The sequence below is a fragment of the Sphaeramia orbicularis genome, chromosome 15 (genome assembly GCF_902148855.1).
Source record: "Sphaeramia orbicularis chromosome 15, fSphaOr1.1, whole genome shotgun sequence".
NCBI classification, from domain to species: domain Eukaryota; kingdom Metazoa; phylum Chordata; class Actinopteri; order Kurtiformes; family Apogonidae; genus Sphaeramia; species Sphaeramia orbicularis.
This window is the reverse complement of record NC_043971.1, coordinates 31,439,241-31,454,153: the sequence shown is the minus strand read 5'-3', so window position 1 is coordinate 31,454,153 and position 14,913 is coordinate 31,439,241. Positions and strand designations below refer to the sequence as shown.

Sequence of the window (14,913 nt, the reverse complement as noted above, 5' to 3'; positions counted from 1 at the left end):
AGCTGCAGGACAGAACGGCAGGAGAAGCAGAAGAAACTGGAAATCCAAGATTTAAGTACTATAGTAAGAAATTGGCAAACGTTCATAAGGGCAAGGACTCTGGGAATTATGTTGCATAATAAGTAGAATGGTGTTCTATCCCAGTGCCTGTGGTAGAACATGTTCTAAAACCCTTCACAGCCAAATGATCAGTTCTTTATGTTCACAGACACAGATGAGAAGTCTGTGGTGTTTAGAGTACGATCAAACAAGAAGCAACATGTTTAAAGATAGACTCCAAATGCTAACATGAATATATAGACCTGCCACAGCATACATTTTAGCTCATTAAGACAGAAATGGCACAAATGTTAGTGATAACATTAACTATTGCTCTGTTCTGTTCAGTTTCCAAAAGTGGCCTTTAATCAACCAGCATGCACAATCACAAGGTCTGATAACTTTTAATGATACCAATAACAAATGTATTTTCTATCTTAAAAGTCAAAATATCTGCCATGAAAAAGGTTATTGTAAGAGTTCAAAAACTTGACAGCCAACAGCTGCAACACTCCAACTAGCTGAAACATGTGTCTGCTTTCAATAAATCTCAATCTCCACAGTCTAATTATTAAAACCCTCATAGTTGAACTGATGTCACCTGAGTCTGAGTTCATGAACGCTCAGACAACAGGAACAGGTTACATGATTGTGACAATGTACACTGCTTTGCTGTTTAGAAAAGACAGAAAGAAAAAAGAAAACTCATTTGTTTATTGGACGGGCTCACTGCTGTAGGATGTTTTTATTTTTATCTACTGAAGTTAATATAAAAAAGATATCTTCCAAAGCTATCCAAAAGCAAAAGAAGTCAACATATGTGAATTTGAAGTGGATGTCTGACTGAAAATCCAAATTCTAAACATGGTAAAAAAACTAAAAAGGGGAAAAAGACACTTAATCACAGAAATAGCAGATAAGGTCATACATGTCAGACAGCAGAGGGCTGTGTTTTTTCCTGTTTTCCCCCCTCCCTTTTGTTTCTGCAGGTAATTTCCAAATTGGTTTCCACCTGGGCAGGCTGAACAGCCTGTGATTGGATCCAGCAGAATCCAGCCAGCCAATCAGCTCCCAGAAGACAGATGAAAAGGTTCCCCCTGAAAACTTCACCCCTCTCTTCTTCTCCCTGACTGCTGCTTGATCAGCCTCTGCTACCATGTCAGTCTTTTGTGAGTGTTTTTCTGTTTGTTAGAAGGCCATTTGGTGTGAGGTTCGGGACTGTAGGTGATTTTTGAGGCGCTCTGTACATTTTTGCACTCACACAGCTTTCATCTTTTGTTTAGTACACTAGGTTTATTGGTATGTGCCACCTGTGTAAGTTTTTGTGAAAGCCGTTTGTAGTATTCTTTTTTTTTTTTTTCTTTTTCCATCGTCTAGATCAGGGGTGCCCAATCCTGGTCCTCGAGATCTACTATCCTGCATGTTTTAGATGTATCCCTCTTGCAACACACCTGATTCAAATGGTAAGTCTATCATCAAGCTCTGCAGAAGCCTGATAATGACTGTCAGGTGTGTTGGAAGAGGGAAACCTCTAAAACATGCAGGATAGTAGCTCTTGAGGACCAGGATTGGGCACCCCTGATCTAGATGTTCAGTTAGACCCTGTTTTATTTTAATTTGGCAGAACCAGCACTGTCGTGGCCTCTGCCATATTTTTCTGGCCTTGTTTTTTTGGGGGGGTTTTTTTTGTTAGCAGCATGTGTTTGAGTTGATTAAAAGAACAAATAAATCTGATTGTAAGCAACACTTGTTATCTTGTTCTTTTTTTGGCTGTCAGGTTATTGTCCAGTATTCTGTGATATAACAAAAGGTGAATGTAGTTATTAATCTCTGGGTCTCATGTAGCAACATTCCCTTAAATTTTCCTCTTAATTTTCTTTTAAAAGGCTAAAAGAAGCAAAGTCAACCTCCCAAATCTGTGTTTACCTGCATGATGTGAATGATGGATTTACTTTTTGTCATAAAGTGGAAGGATGCTAGTTATCGGCATCCTACAGACATTGTATAAGAGCAGGACACGGTTACACGAAGCAGATTTGGTACAAACAACCATTTAGTCTGAATCTTGGGAAATTTTTTTTTTTTTAATACAGGGATTGGTAAATCAAACTCTGGGTCAGTTACTGCAGCGCCACACTCATTGAAAATAAATTGTCTATGGCTACGTTCACACTGCAGGTAAAAGTGGCCCAAATCAGACTTCTTTTTTCTGTTTTTTGCACATATGTGACCTACATCTGACTTCTTTATGACAGTGTTAACAGCACACATACAAAATTTGCAAATCAGACCCAGGCAACTTCCATTTGTGGTCGTAAATCAAAAACATCTAATGTTTTACAATGTGACTTGAGTTTGACTTTCACTTTTATATCACTATTCTGCGCTGGAGGAGGTGGGACCCAGCACGATCCATATTTACTTCTGTAAACTCAGTGCACTGTGTGACCTGTGTCCTTTTGTGTATGAGTCACTTCAGGTCATAGACTGTTCACACAAAATCTGATGGCAGATATATACTGTGAAAAACCATGTAAAAAAAAAAAATCGGATTTTAGGAAAAGATCAGATTTGAGCATATAGGCTACGTTCAGACTACAGGCAAATGTGGCCCAAATCTGATTTTTTTTTTTTTTTTACCTGTATCCAATAAAGACATTTTGAACAGCACAAATATGATTTGGGCCACTTTCATATGTGGTCCTAAATCCTATAAATATCTGGTCTTTTGCAATGTGACTTCAGTCTGAATGGCCAGGTCGCATTTATCTGACCTTTACGTCACTGAAATGCGACAAACATCACAATTCTGTGTCCCAGGAGGACGAGCGGCGGGGGCACTCCTATTTTTGGGGGCATTTTGATATACATATTTTGCCTGGGGGCAGGGTTATGTTCTACATGTTAGGGTTAGGATTAGGGGATAAATGGATTATGACACCACGCCAACACAAGAACCCACATCAAACACATCAGTGACGTAGGATGTAACCTCACCCCCGGGCGAAATGCCCCAAAAATAGGAGTCCCAGCAGCGGGATAAATGAAAACACAGTGTGTGCCAATTTAGGGTCGCATTCAGTTCATACTCAAAACTGATAGAAGATGCATTTAATGTGTAATATGAACGAGCACACAAAAAATCTGAATTGTGCTTTAAGACCTGCTGTCTGAACATAGCCTGAGACTTGCAGTGTGAATGGAGCTAATGTTCACAATACAGCCAAAAGTGACCCCATTCTGATCCTTTTGTTCACATGTAACTCAGATCTGTTATTTTCGTATGTGAACACCACAAAATCACATAGGCAAATTTCTATTTAACTAAAGTAACTCTTACAGACTGCAATAGTCAGTTTCAGCATGATGTGCAGAGTAGCAGAGTGAAGATTCAGTTATGTTAAACATGATGATGTGAATATATCAGAGGAAACAAGAACTAAATAAGTGCTGTGATTAAAAATGTACATTCAGTATTCTAATTTTAATGTTATATGTGTGATGATGTGATATGCTTGGAAAAAGAAAATTTAAAAAAATGTAAGTCATAAAAAAAGTAAATTCAGTCAGATGCTCCACTTGACTGTTGTTCTGCTCTGGATGCATCCATTTCTGAATCCTCCGACACACACCCAGTGTCATTTAAAGGTGTTTATAATCTTACCTTGGATCAGTGGATCAGCAGCCCATGAATTTAATAATCTAATAATTATACTAAAAATGACTCTAAAACACTGAATACAAAGGCAGATCAGTGAGCCCCCCTCTGCCCCCCCAATCACCACCAAAATTTATTCATATGTTCCTTGTGCCAGTATCAACATTTCCTGAAATTTTCATCCAAATCCGTCCTTAACTTTTTGAGTTATCTTGCACACGGACAGACAGACAAACCAACGCCGGCAAAAACATAACCTCCTTGGCGAAGGTAATAACATTGTGTGTGTGTGTGTGTGTGCGTTGGTATTTGTGGTTTAGAGGGACATTTCACCTGACTACACACCTGGGCTCCGAGGACCTATGTGGCTTAACCGGACCATGCCAGAGTCCTCAGAAAACAAAGAGTGTTACTGTGTTATCGAGTGTCTAAATAACACTTTTTCGCTTTTTCTTTGAAAGTCCTTATGTACTACTTGACCTGACTTTGACTGTATCCCAGTGTATAGGACAGCGTCGCCACTGGTCAGTGGTGGAACTGCACTTCCTGACACATTTTCAATACACACGTCAAATTTGGCGGGCTTTCTTCTGATTGGCTGGTTTTTGTCAGTGGGCGGTACCTACAATACGTCGATTCCAAGGTCCGCCCACACCGTCTCCAGACCCTTAGGACGTTTAAAAATGAAATACTGGAGGAGGAAGTCACTGCTTGGTGGACTAACTAACGGAGTAAACACATACAGGTAAGGGTTTTTAATCTAATTCAGCCTTTTTTTGCTGATTGTGTGTCAAGCCATCGATGTGTGTGTTCTTTGCACATAGTAAAGTTAGATGAGAGAGCTAACGCTCATTAGCTAACGCTGCTATGGCTAAAAGCTTTGCTAATAAGAGGTCAAGGACAGCCGACAGCTCAGGTTTGGTTTTTGGATTCAATAGTTATAAACCAGTATATGTTATGGCACCATTGTTGGTTTTGTGTCCTGCAGCAAGCTATAGCTTGCTCATTAATTAAGCCTAATTAACATTACGTTGTGCAGTCTTTAACCGTAAGTGTACACAGAGAGTAGACAGCAGTCTGACAGCACAGGTTTGGCCTTATGATTGAAAAGTAACAGCACTGTATATAATATGACACCGTTGTTAGTTTTCTGTATGTGCAGCAAGCTACGGTGGTTGTTAATTAAGCCTCGTTAACGTTCCGGTGTGCATGCGGGGCAGGGGGAGAGGAAGACAGACAGCAGCAGGACAGCTCAGGTTTGGCTTTTGGGGGAAAATATGAACCACAGCAGGATATTTTATACTGTAACGATTATGTGATGATAGGATACCACTTTAAAATGTTCATGGCCTGCTTTGTGTAACACATGAGGGGGAAACAAACCTGACCTGTACCTGGTGCATGTAGTTAACTGAGGAGGCCAGGGGCAGGTGTTCTGAGCAGTCAGCACACAGCTGAGCCTGCTTTAAATGTTGGCCTTTACACTAGTTCTTATTACTCATCAGTTTGGGACTGACAGATTGAACAGGTAGAGGAGGATCTGAATGTCTTTCTCCTGTTGTTGGTTCACAGTTTTTTGAAGCATGCGTCTAGCTGAACTTTCTCAGTAATTAGTCTCTTGTAGTTATGTTTTTAAATAAGAATCAAACAATCAGAAATTAATCTGATGTCAAAATCACTATAGTGATAACTCCGGTTTGTGTTAATCTCACAAGGTTCTTGGACCCAAAATCATAATGTGGCTCCTATCACTGTCATATCACAAAATTAAAATGCTGCTGACCTGCTTTTATTTTTATTAGTGTAATATTATTGCAGTAATAATCTATAGTGAATGAAGTAGAGTGAAAGAAGGAAGATGTGATTTAGAGACTGAGGATGGTGATGCAGAGAATCAGTCAGATTGAACACCATTTAATTTTTTTTAATATGAAAGCCATGGCTGCTAGTGGACTCCAGTTAAAATATTTCCCTTGCCATAGCCTTGTCAGTGTGGTTCTTTTGGAAGTTCACTGAAATTGGTTGTATAAGTGAAACTGTTTCATGTTGTGGGGGACATTGTGCACTATCAACACATGTAACAACTAAAGCATTGGGTGGCAGAATGCAGTTCAGCCTTAAGTAGTCAAGAACAGCTGCACATACAGCAACGGTCATCCTTCTCCTGTTAATGTCATGCAGACTCCAAACAGTGCATTTCTATAGTGGAAAGGTGTTTCTCCACTTAGGGAGAGACACATGCACTATACAGCCAGGAAACTTAATGGGTTCTTCAAATGTGAACCTGTTTACCTACTGTTGAACAATATTTTATCTGAAGAGTAGCAAGGGCCATATTCCTCCTGTTGCATATGACAGCAGCCAGAGCCAGTCAGCTGTCAGCAACCAGAATCAGACAAGTCCAGTGGTCAGTCTGCCCAACACAGTCAGAAAGGTAAAATAAATCCAATTTATGGCTTAACTTTGGGCAAAATATCACAACTGCAAATGTGGTGCTGTGTGTGTGTGTGTGTGTGTGTGTGTACTGACATGAGTATGACATGGTTTGTATGGACAGTAGTATGGTTTATATGGACATGGTTTGTGTGGACGATGGTATATAAGGTAGGAGGTAGAAAGTGGCCTAAAGCCTAAATAGGTTGGGAACTGCTGACTTAGAAGATAGTAGTTTTTGGAATCTACAGACTGTAGTCATGTGGTTGGCTAAGTGACTTAAGAACTGTTTCAGAGTGGATTTGTGTCTGACAAAAGACTTTCAGTAGCACAGCCATAATACCTTTCTTGTAATGTTACATAAGCAACATCCTATCTTCACATATTTAAGATATCCCTCTTTTTTTCTCCTTTTTGCAGGGTCTTGATGAGGAAATGCATTCAACAGTTTGTGGAGCTTCAAATTCCCCATCCACAGTCAAAAATATTAATGAGTTATAGCTTCATAAGTGATAGATTTTAATCAGTATCTTGCATTGATTGTATCTTGTAAAGCAATCTAGAGATTCAAAACAAAGTTTTCCTCTGTGTCCTTGTCAACAAGAGGATGGTTCTGGTGGTACATTTCCAGTACCTGTCTCTTTATTGTCCCTCTCCTATTTGTTTTATCCATTACAGGTGATGACCGACAGCAACCAGAGCCAGTCAGCTGTGAGCGACCAGAATCAGACAAGTCCAGTGGTCAGTCCACCTAACATGGTCAGAAAGGTAAATTAAATCCGATTTATGGCTTAACTGGGGCAAAATTTCACGACTGCAAACATGTTTCATTGATGCTGTGTGTGAATAGAATAGGCTTTATTATGATTACACCAGTTGTGCAATGAAATTGCAGATGGTCTCTGCCAGGGACAGTGCACATACCTCTGATAACAAAACAATAAGATACAGACATATCTTTTAAAAAAAAAACAAACTTAAAATTATAAAAGTGTGCATTGAAAAATATATGCAAATTGGAGATATACAGTATGAAAGGCTAAGATTTTAAAAAACGCAGTAGTAGTAGTGTAAGCAATGTAAACACATGTGTTACAGTGACACAGTGTGTGTACTGGCATGAGTATGGCATGGTTTGTGTGGACAGTGTTATGGTTTATGTCAGGCATGTCCAAAGTCCGGCCCGGGGGCCAATCATGGCCCGCGGTCAGATTTTAGACGGCCCACAGCTTGGGTTTTAGAATGTATTATTTATGGCCCGCTTGGACTGTTGAACTGAGTACATGAATCACAAAAGGTTCAAAATGCAGTTTCTCCTTTCGCCTCATGGTGGCAGCACCACTCTAACTCTATCTGGCTCTGTGACTTTGCCGTGAACCCTTCTCACTAATTTCTAACCATGGCGCCTGTAAATAAAAAAATGGAAGTTGACAGTGAGGGCCGCCGCTTCCAGGAGAGATGGGAATTACAATTTTTTTTTTTCACTGAAAATCGAGGCGATTGTATTTGCCTAATTTGTCAAGAGACTGTTGCCTTGTTTAAGAAATTCAATGTAAAGACACACTAGCAGACAAAACAAGCTAACACATACAACAAGCTAGCAGGGAGTGAGCGTTCCGAAAAAGTGAAGCAAATTCAAGCTGCTTTAAACTCACAACAGTGACTCTTCATGTGAACCTGGGAGTTCAATGAATTCACCACCAAGGCAAGCTACCAAGTTGCCAGGTTAGTTGCCTATAACTGCTGGTGTTATGTACTTGTAGATGTGACACAAAATATTACTTTCTGAATGATTTTGTGAAAGACAAGAGTAAGAGTCATATGTTTTCATCTGAAATGTTAACAGACTCTGCATTACTGAGTAATATATGAGTGATGATATAAGTCATGTTTAAAATGAATGTGGGGTTAAGATTTTTTATCAACTTGGAAGTTTAAGATACTCCATACAGTTTGTTCTATGTTAACTGACTCCAGATGTGAAAGGAAGGCAGAAATGTTTTTTTTTTTTTTTTTTTTTTTTTTAATTTGTTCACACCTGAGTGGCTTAGATTTGGTTACATTGCCATTTAAAAAAATGATATTGTGACAATGAAAATAAAATTGTTGTAGAACAGCGCATTTATATGTAATTTTTACGGTTTAAAAAATGTCCAAAGGGACCACTGGCCCCTGGCAATGTCCACATTATCAGATCTGGCCCTCTTGAAAAAAAGTTTGGACACCCCTGGTTTATGTGGACATGGTTTGTGTAGACGATGGTATAGAAGGATTCTCTCATAACATTCTTTTCAAAGCTTCAGTCAGTATATCTGAGTGTATATGTGTGTTGAACTGTGGCCTAACCAAATATGACTTACGAAGTCCTTATGGTTTATATGGTCCTGCCACCATATGGAGTTGAAAGAAGCATCATATTGGTTTTTGAGAAATACTTGAATTACTATACTTGATTTTTTTTTATGTTGGTTAAGTGTGTACGGTGGGTTGTTGACTTACATGTCTGCAGCAGATAAACAGTGAAGTAATCCAGTGCTGATTTCATGAGTCAGTGTTACCTTAGAAGATAGTAGTTTTTGGAATCTACAGACTGTAGTCATGTGGTTGGCTAAGTGACTTAAGAACTGTTTCAGAGTGGATTTGTGTCTTACAAAAGACTTTCAGTAGCACAGCTATAATACCTTTCTTGTAATGTTACATAAGCAACATCCTATCTTCACATATTTAAGATATCCCTCTTTTTTTCTTCTTTTTGCAGGGTCTTGATGAGGAAATGCATTCAACAGTTTGTGGAGCTTCAAATTCCCCATCCACAGTCAAAAATATCAATGAGTTATAGCTTCATAAGTGATAGATTTTAATCAATATCTTGCATTGATTGTATTTTGTAAAGCTATCTAGAGATTCAAAACAAAGTTTTCCTCTGTGTCCTTGTCAACAAGAGGATGGTTTCTTTTATTAAAGCCTCAAATGTCCTCTCTAGTACATTACCAGTACCTGTCTCTTTATTGTCCCTCTCCTATTTGTTTTATCCATTACAGGTGCTGATCGACAGCAACCAGAGCCAGTCAGCTGTGAGCGACCAGAATCAGACAAGTCCAGTGGTCAGTCCACCTAACATGGTCAGAAAGGTAAATTAAATCTGATTTATGGCTTAACTGGGGCAAAATTTCTCGACTGCAAACATGTTTCATTGATGCTGTGTGTGAATAGAGTAGGCTTTATTATGATTACACCAGTTGTGCAATGAAATTGCAGATGGTCTCTGCCAGGGACAGTGCACATACCTCTGATAACAAAACAATAAGATACAGACATATCTTTAAAAAAAAAAAAACCTTGAAATTATAAAACTGTGCATTGAAAAATATATGCAAATTAGAGATATACAGTATGAAAGGCTAAGATTTTAAAAAAAACGTAGTAGTAGTAGTGTAAGTAATGTAAACATGTGTTACAGTGACATGTCAGTACACAGTGTGTGTACTGGCATGAGTATGGCATGGTTAGGGTGGACAGTGTTATGGTTTATGTGGACATGGTTTGTGTGGACGATGGTATAGAAGGATTCTCTCATAACATTCTTTTCAAAGCTTCAGTCAGTATATCTGAGTGTATATGTGTGTCGAACTGTGGCCTAACCAAATGTGATTTACGAAGTCCTTATGGTTTATATGGTCCTGCCACCATATGGAGTTGAAAGAAGCATCATATTGGTTTTTAAGAAATACTTGAATTACTATACTTGATTTTTTTTATGTTGGTTAAGTGTGTACGTTGGGTTGTTGACTTACATGTCTGCAGTAGATAAACAATGAAGTAATCCAGTGCTGATTTCATGAGTCAGTGTTACCTTAGAAGATAGTTTTTGGAATCTACAGACAGTAGTCATGTGGTTGGCTAAGTGACTTAAGAACTGTTTCAGAGTGGATTTGTGTCTTACAAAAGACTTTCAGAGGCACAGCCATAATACCTTTCTTGTAATGTTACATAAGCAACACCCTATCTTCACATATTTAAGATATCCCTCTTTTTTTTTTTCTTCTTCTTTTTGCAGGGTCTTGATGAGGAAATGCATTCAACAGTTTGTGGAGCTTCAAATTCCCCATCCACAGTCAAAAATATTAATGAGGTATAGCTTCATAAGTGATAGATTTCAATCAGTATTTTGCATTGATTGTATCTTGTAAAGTTATCTAGAGATACCAGAGCTATCCTTTCTGGTGGAACATTCCCAGTACCTGTCTCTTTATTGTCCCTCTCCTATTTGTTTTATCCATTATAGGTGCCAACTGACAGCAATCAGAACCAGTCAGCTGTGAGCGACCAGAATCAGACAAGTCCAGTGGTCAGTCCACCCAACAGTCAGAAAGGTAAATTAAATCCAATTTCCTGCTTAGTAATGTTTGATGAAATATTGCATGAGTGTGACATGGTTTATATCAGATATTAAAGTTCTCCATCACCACAACAGATTTCCGTCAAATGGAAAAACTAAGGGGGGAAAAAAGTCATATTGAAGTAACTTCCCCACGTGTTTCGCGGAGTCCAGTCGGCACTGCGATCCTGTCCTGGGTCTGCTGTCCTGAATTTGCAGGTGTTTAACACAGGCACGCCACGCACAGGGGGCTGATAGGTTTAACAGTGATGATAAGAAGATGGCTTCTTTATTTTTATGTCGGGAGGAGAGATTGATGACTATTTATCTTTGAAAGGAAACGCTGCCCATTCTGTGCCTCAAACACATGGACAAGTTCAGCTTTACCGAAGTTCAGCCTCCAGACGCTAACTTTAGTTTAGTGCTAACAAGTAGCTTTCATTATGAAAGAACCACAGTGAAAAGTGAAGACAGAACTGATCTACATGTACCTTCATGTTTTGGTTAATAGCTTATCTCCTCTTGCCGGTATATGACTAGTGTGTGTGTTTGTGTGTCTGTGCCCTTCCCGTGCATGCGGCTGTGCACGCCGCGGCCTTACGCGATTATGCACCCGACTGCATAAGTGCTTTATTTTGACCCGTTTAGCATCTTATTTCTATCTGTGTGGTACAGTACGAAGATAAAATTGAATGAATGAGTAACACCCTTGGTATTTGCAAAGCCACTGTATTTTAAATACCCTCAGAGAGTATCTGTAACGGAATATAATTTCTGTTTCAGTTGACGTAATTTCTTCCAATCAAAAGAGAACATGATATTGGCGGGAGGGGGTTGTGGACGCAGGTTTGACGACGTACAGATTATTTTGGCTAGCATATACGACATCATGGACACGTTTGTAGAGGAAGGTGCTGAGGTGGTAACTATTGAGAGATGCGTGAAAAATAGATGGAGGTGGGCATGGCTTGATGAGAAGGGAGACGATGGAACTCCAATTGGATCATGGTGCAAAAAATGAAGCAGCCTGGTGCGTGCATGTGCGTAGTTTGCCACAAGAAAATTCTGTATGATTCCAATGGTAAAAAAGTCCTGATCCGCCATCAATCTGAGAAACTGAAGATTAGTTAGGGTTACATTTACACAGACATTTTCCCCAAAATTCATGTGCTGTTGGAGTTGGAGTTATGTTTTAGGAGTTCCTGAATTGTTAAATAAAAAGTTTTTCACTCATTTTTTGCAGTAAGGTTTTCTTCTAGTTATTATTTTCAGTTGCTTCAAAGGTTTTCATACCCTTTAAAATTAACCAGAGAGCACCAAAATTGACCTGAAGCTTTAAAAATTTTCTGGGGGAGGACCCCCAGACCCCCCACCAATACCACTCATGACATTTTGTCCATTTTGACATTTATCCATGTTACTAATCTTCTACACCTGTACACTGTCCCATTCAGTGTGTTTCACAGTATTGCCAAATTTGACTATATAAACTTGTACGCTATTGTAGTATTGTACTGCATCATTTTTAATAGTGGCCAATGATTTTGACCAGAAGAAAATTTTCAGTCAGATGAAAAATTTTGCTTTAATCCCTGGTCTGAGAGGATCAAACATTTTGGGTGATAATCAGATTTTAGGGGCAATATGGATTGGAGGGCAATTATTAATTTTTAATCAGACATACATGGTACCTATGTACTGGATGCAGTTGTACGCAGAATGACCACCAAGGATGGCATGGATCTATTAATGTGTACAATATTGAATGAAACCTGTTTTTTTTTTTTGTTTTTGTTTTTTTAATCTTTCTGGCAGAAATATAAAGGAAGAATGGAAACTGATGGTGAGGGCTGCCAGTCAGTGATCCAAAACGCTTGGCATGCTGTGGATCTAAGTCCTATGAGCTCTGTGAACGAGGACGCACAAGAGATGTGTGAGGAGTGGATTCTGTGAACAGTGGTTGAACTGAGGGGGGATGAACTGTTGAAACATGAGAGGTGCAATGTAATGCAGGTTAACCATAAGATCTCTGGCCAGGAGATTTTTTTTTTGGTTTTTTTTGTTTTGCTTTTTTTTTTCTTTCAAGGGTGGCATGCCGTTGAAAACAAAAATGTATGTGTAAAAAAAAAAAAAAAAAGTCTGACAGTGAACACAACATTGGTTCAGTGAAATACACTTGGACTGTTTCACCACTGGCTACTTTAGAAAGGATGGGTTTGTCAGATAGTTTTCAGAGTAAAACCCCCTGTTCCCAATAAAACTAAACTTGTAGTTTCTAAATCTACCAAGAAGTAGTTTTTACCAAAAAAACCCTTAAAGATATCATTGACAACTGTTTAAAACATGTGAGTGTGTGCTTGGCGTAGGTGTGTGACGTCAGTGTAGACAGCTGATATGCAGACGAAGAATCTGGGTTAGTAAGCATGTGTATGACTTCTGCTGCAGGGGAGGGGAAGGAGAGGAGAGAGGTGCAGGTGTAGGTGTCTCACAGCCTAGTTGCTTTGGAACCGTTGTTGCCTGTATCCTCTTCGTTGCTTTGGAGCCATTGTTGCCTGTATCCTCTTAGTTACCTCATCTGGTATGTATTTGTGTAGTAAAACTGTATGTTTGTACTTTTTTTATGCAGGAATCAGTTTACTGTTAATACACAAAAATAAGATTCAACAGATGCAGAACATATGGTTTTACGTGTTAAAGTCTGATCAAACTGTCGTGACGGTGGTTTTCAGAAGGATTTGATGATGATGATCCAAAGCTTCAGTTGTAATCTCTAACTTTATGATCAGTTTCTGTATAAAACTAGGATTTTAGCAGATGTGTTTTTATGCAGCATCCTCTCCAGATGTTACCTGTGGAGCTGAACTGAAACCTGCAGCTTTAGGCCTAAGGTCAGAGCGCTGCTTCAATCCTGTCTCTTTTCATGCTTTTACAATCTGATTTAATGTTACTTTTGTTTATTATACTTATTTTAATCATTTTTGCTGACTTTTTCTTAAGTGCTTGGCTGTTAGGTTAAAGAAAATGAGAAATTAGAGAAGAATTTTTTTTTTTTTCTCTTTTTCTGTAAGTACGACCGTAAATGCACAAGTATTTTGTTAAAGGGGCAGAAAACCAAATCGAAGCCTCATCTTCATGTCTTTTCCAGTTTTTTCCCGCAGGTTGTGAACGCAGCGTCACAAAAAAAACCCAAAACAAAACATTGCCTCTTCTCTGATCACACAGTGTGGATGTTGTTGCCAGCGGTCGCCACAGTTGCAGCATCATCCCAGACGGAGGCGGGGCTCCACTGACGCCGACCTAGTGCAGGATCTTGTGGTAGGGGTGGAGCGGCAGCGATGCTGTGAAGGCTCTGATGTCAGTGATGAGCGTGGTGTCCTGCAGCTGCGGCATCCAGGCCAGCAGGAAACTCAGCTCGCTGACTTCGCCGTACACGGACGACGGGGGGTTGTCGGCGCCGTCTGAGGGGCAGAGGACGCTCTGGTCTGAAGGGTCGTTCTCCTCCACGCCGAAACCAACCACCTGACGAGGGCCAGAAAACCAGCGCGTTGAAACATGGGTGAAACAAACACTAACATTAAATCTAATGACACCGGTGAATATTACAACAGAACATGGGAGTGTTGTAGTATAGATCATATTTTATATAAACTAATAGAGTTGTGGGATATATAAAAAGATCATTGAAATAGTCATATATAGTGTAAATTAGAAGGAACAATGCATATAATTATGGATTATAGCCAACTGTATTTATATGGGTTTCTATGTAGTGCACTGCAAAAATCTACATTTGTCCACATGTATTTGTCTCATTTCTAGTTCAAATATCTGATCCCACTGAAAATCAGACAGAATCACCTGAAGAGGAACTTTTCAGTCAGATAGAAGAACTGATTTATAGACAATAGATATGGAAAATCTGACTTCAAGAAATCTGAACAAGATAATTTTCACTTGGTCCATTGGCAGATTTTTTTGCTTGAATTAAGCAAAAAAAATTATGTGTGTGTAAGTAAGTATGTATGTATGTGTGTGTATATATACACACACACACACACACATATTTGTGTGTAGACTTCTTGTATTGATCTAATTAGTGTTGTATTAAAGGGGGTGGGATAAACAGTTAGTTCCTGTGAGCTACCACTAACCCTGCAGTCAGTCATCTTTTGTGTAACTGTATGAATGTGTCTTTGGTTTTGGCCGGCTTAGTTTCTTTTACTTACGTGGACGCTGAGTTTTCTGCTGCTGTTTCTGTGTTCCAGGAACCAGGAAACCAGTTCAGCCTGAGAGAAGAGTTTCAGAGCCTCGATCTGGAAGAGAAACCACAGAGGATCAGGACCAGGTCACAGAGCACAGACTGGAACCCCACAACAGGACTACAGATCAGAATCAAAGGCCAGAA

At 39.3% G+C, this 14,913-nt stretch overlaps 1 long non-coding RNA gene across 1 annotated transcript; it reads left to right on the top strand.

Moving 5' to 3' along the window:
- Positions 1-9,152: 9,152 nt before the first annotated feature.
- LOC115434289 (uncharacterized) lies at positions 9,153-10,494 on the top strand. Its single transcript, XR_003937501.1, has 3 exons — positions 9,153-9,261; positions 10,188-10,262; positions 10,416-10,494. It is a non-coding gene; the product is annotated as an uncharacterized LOC115434289 (long non-coding RNA).
- Positions 10,495-14,913: the final 4,419 nt, after the last annotated feature.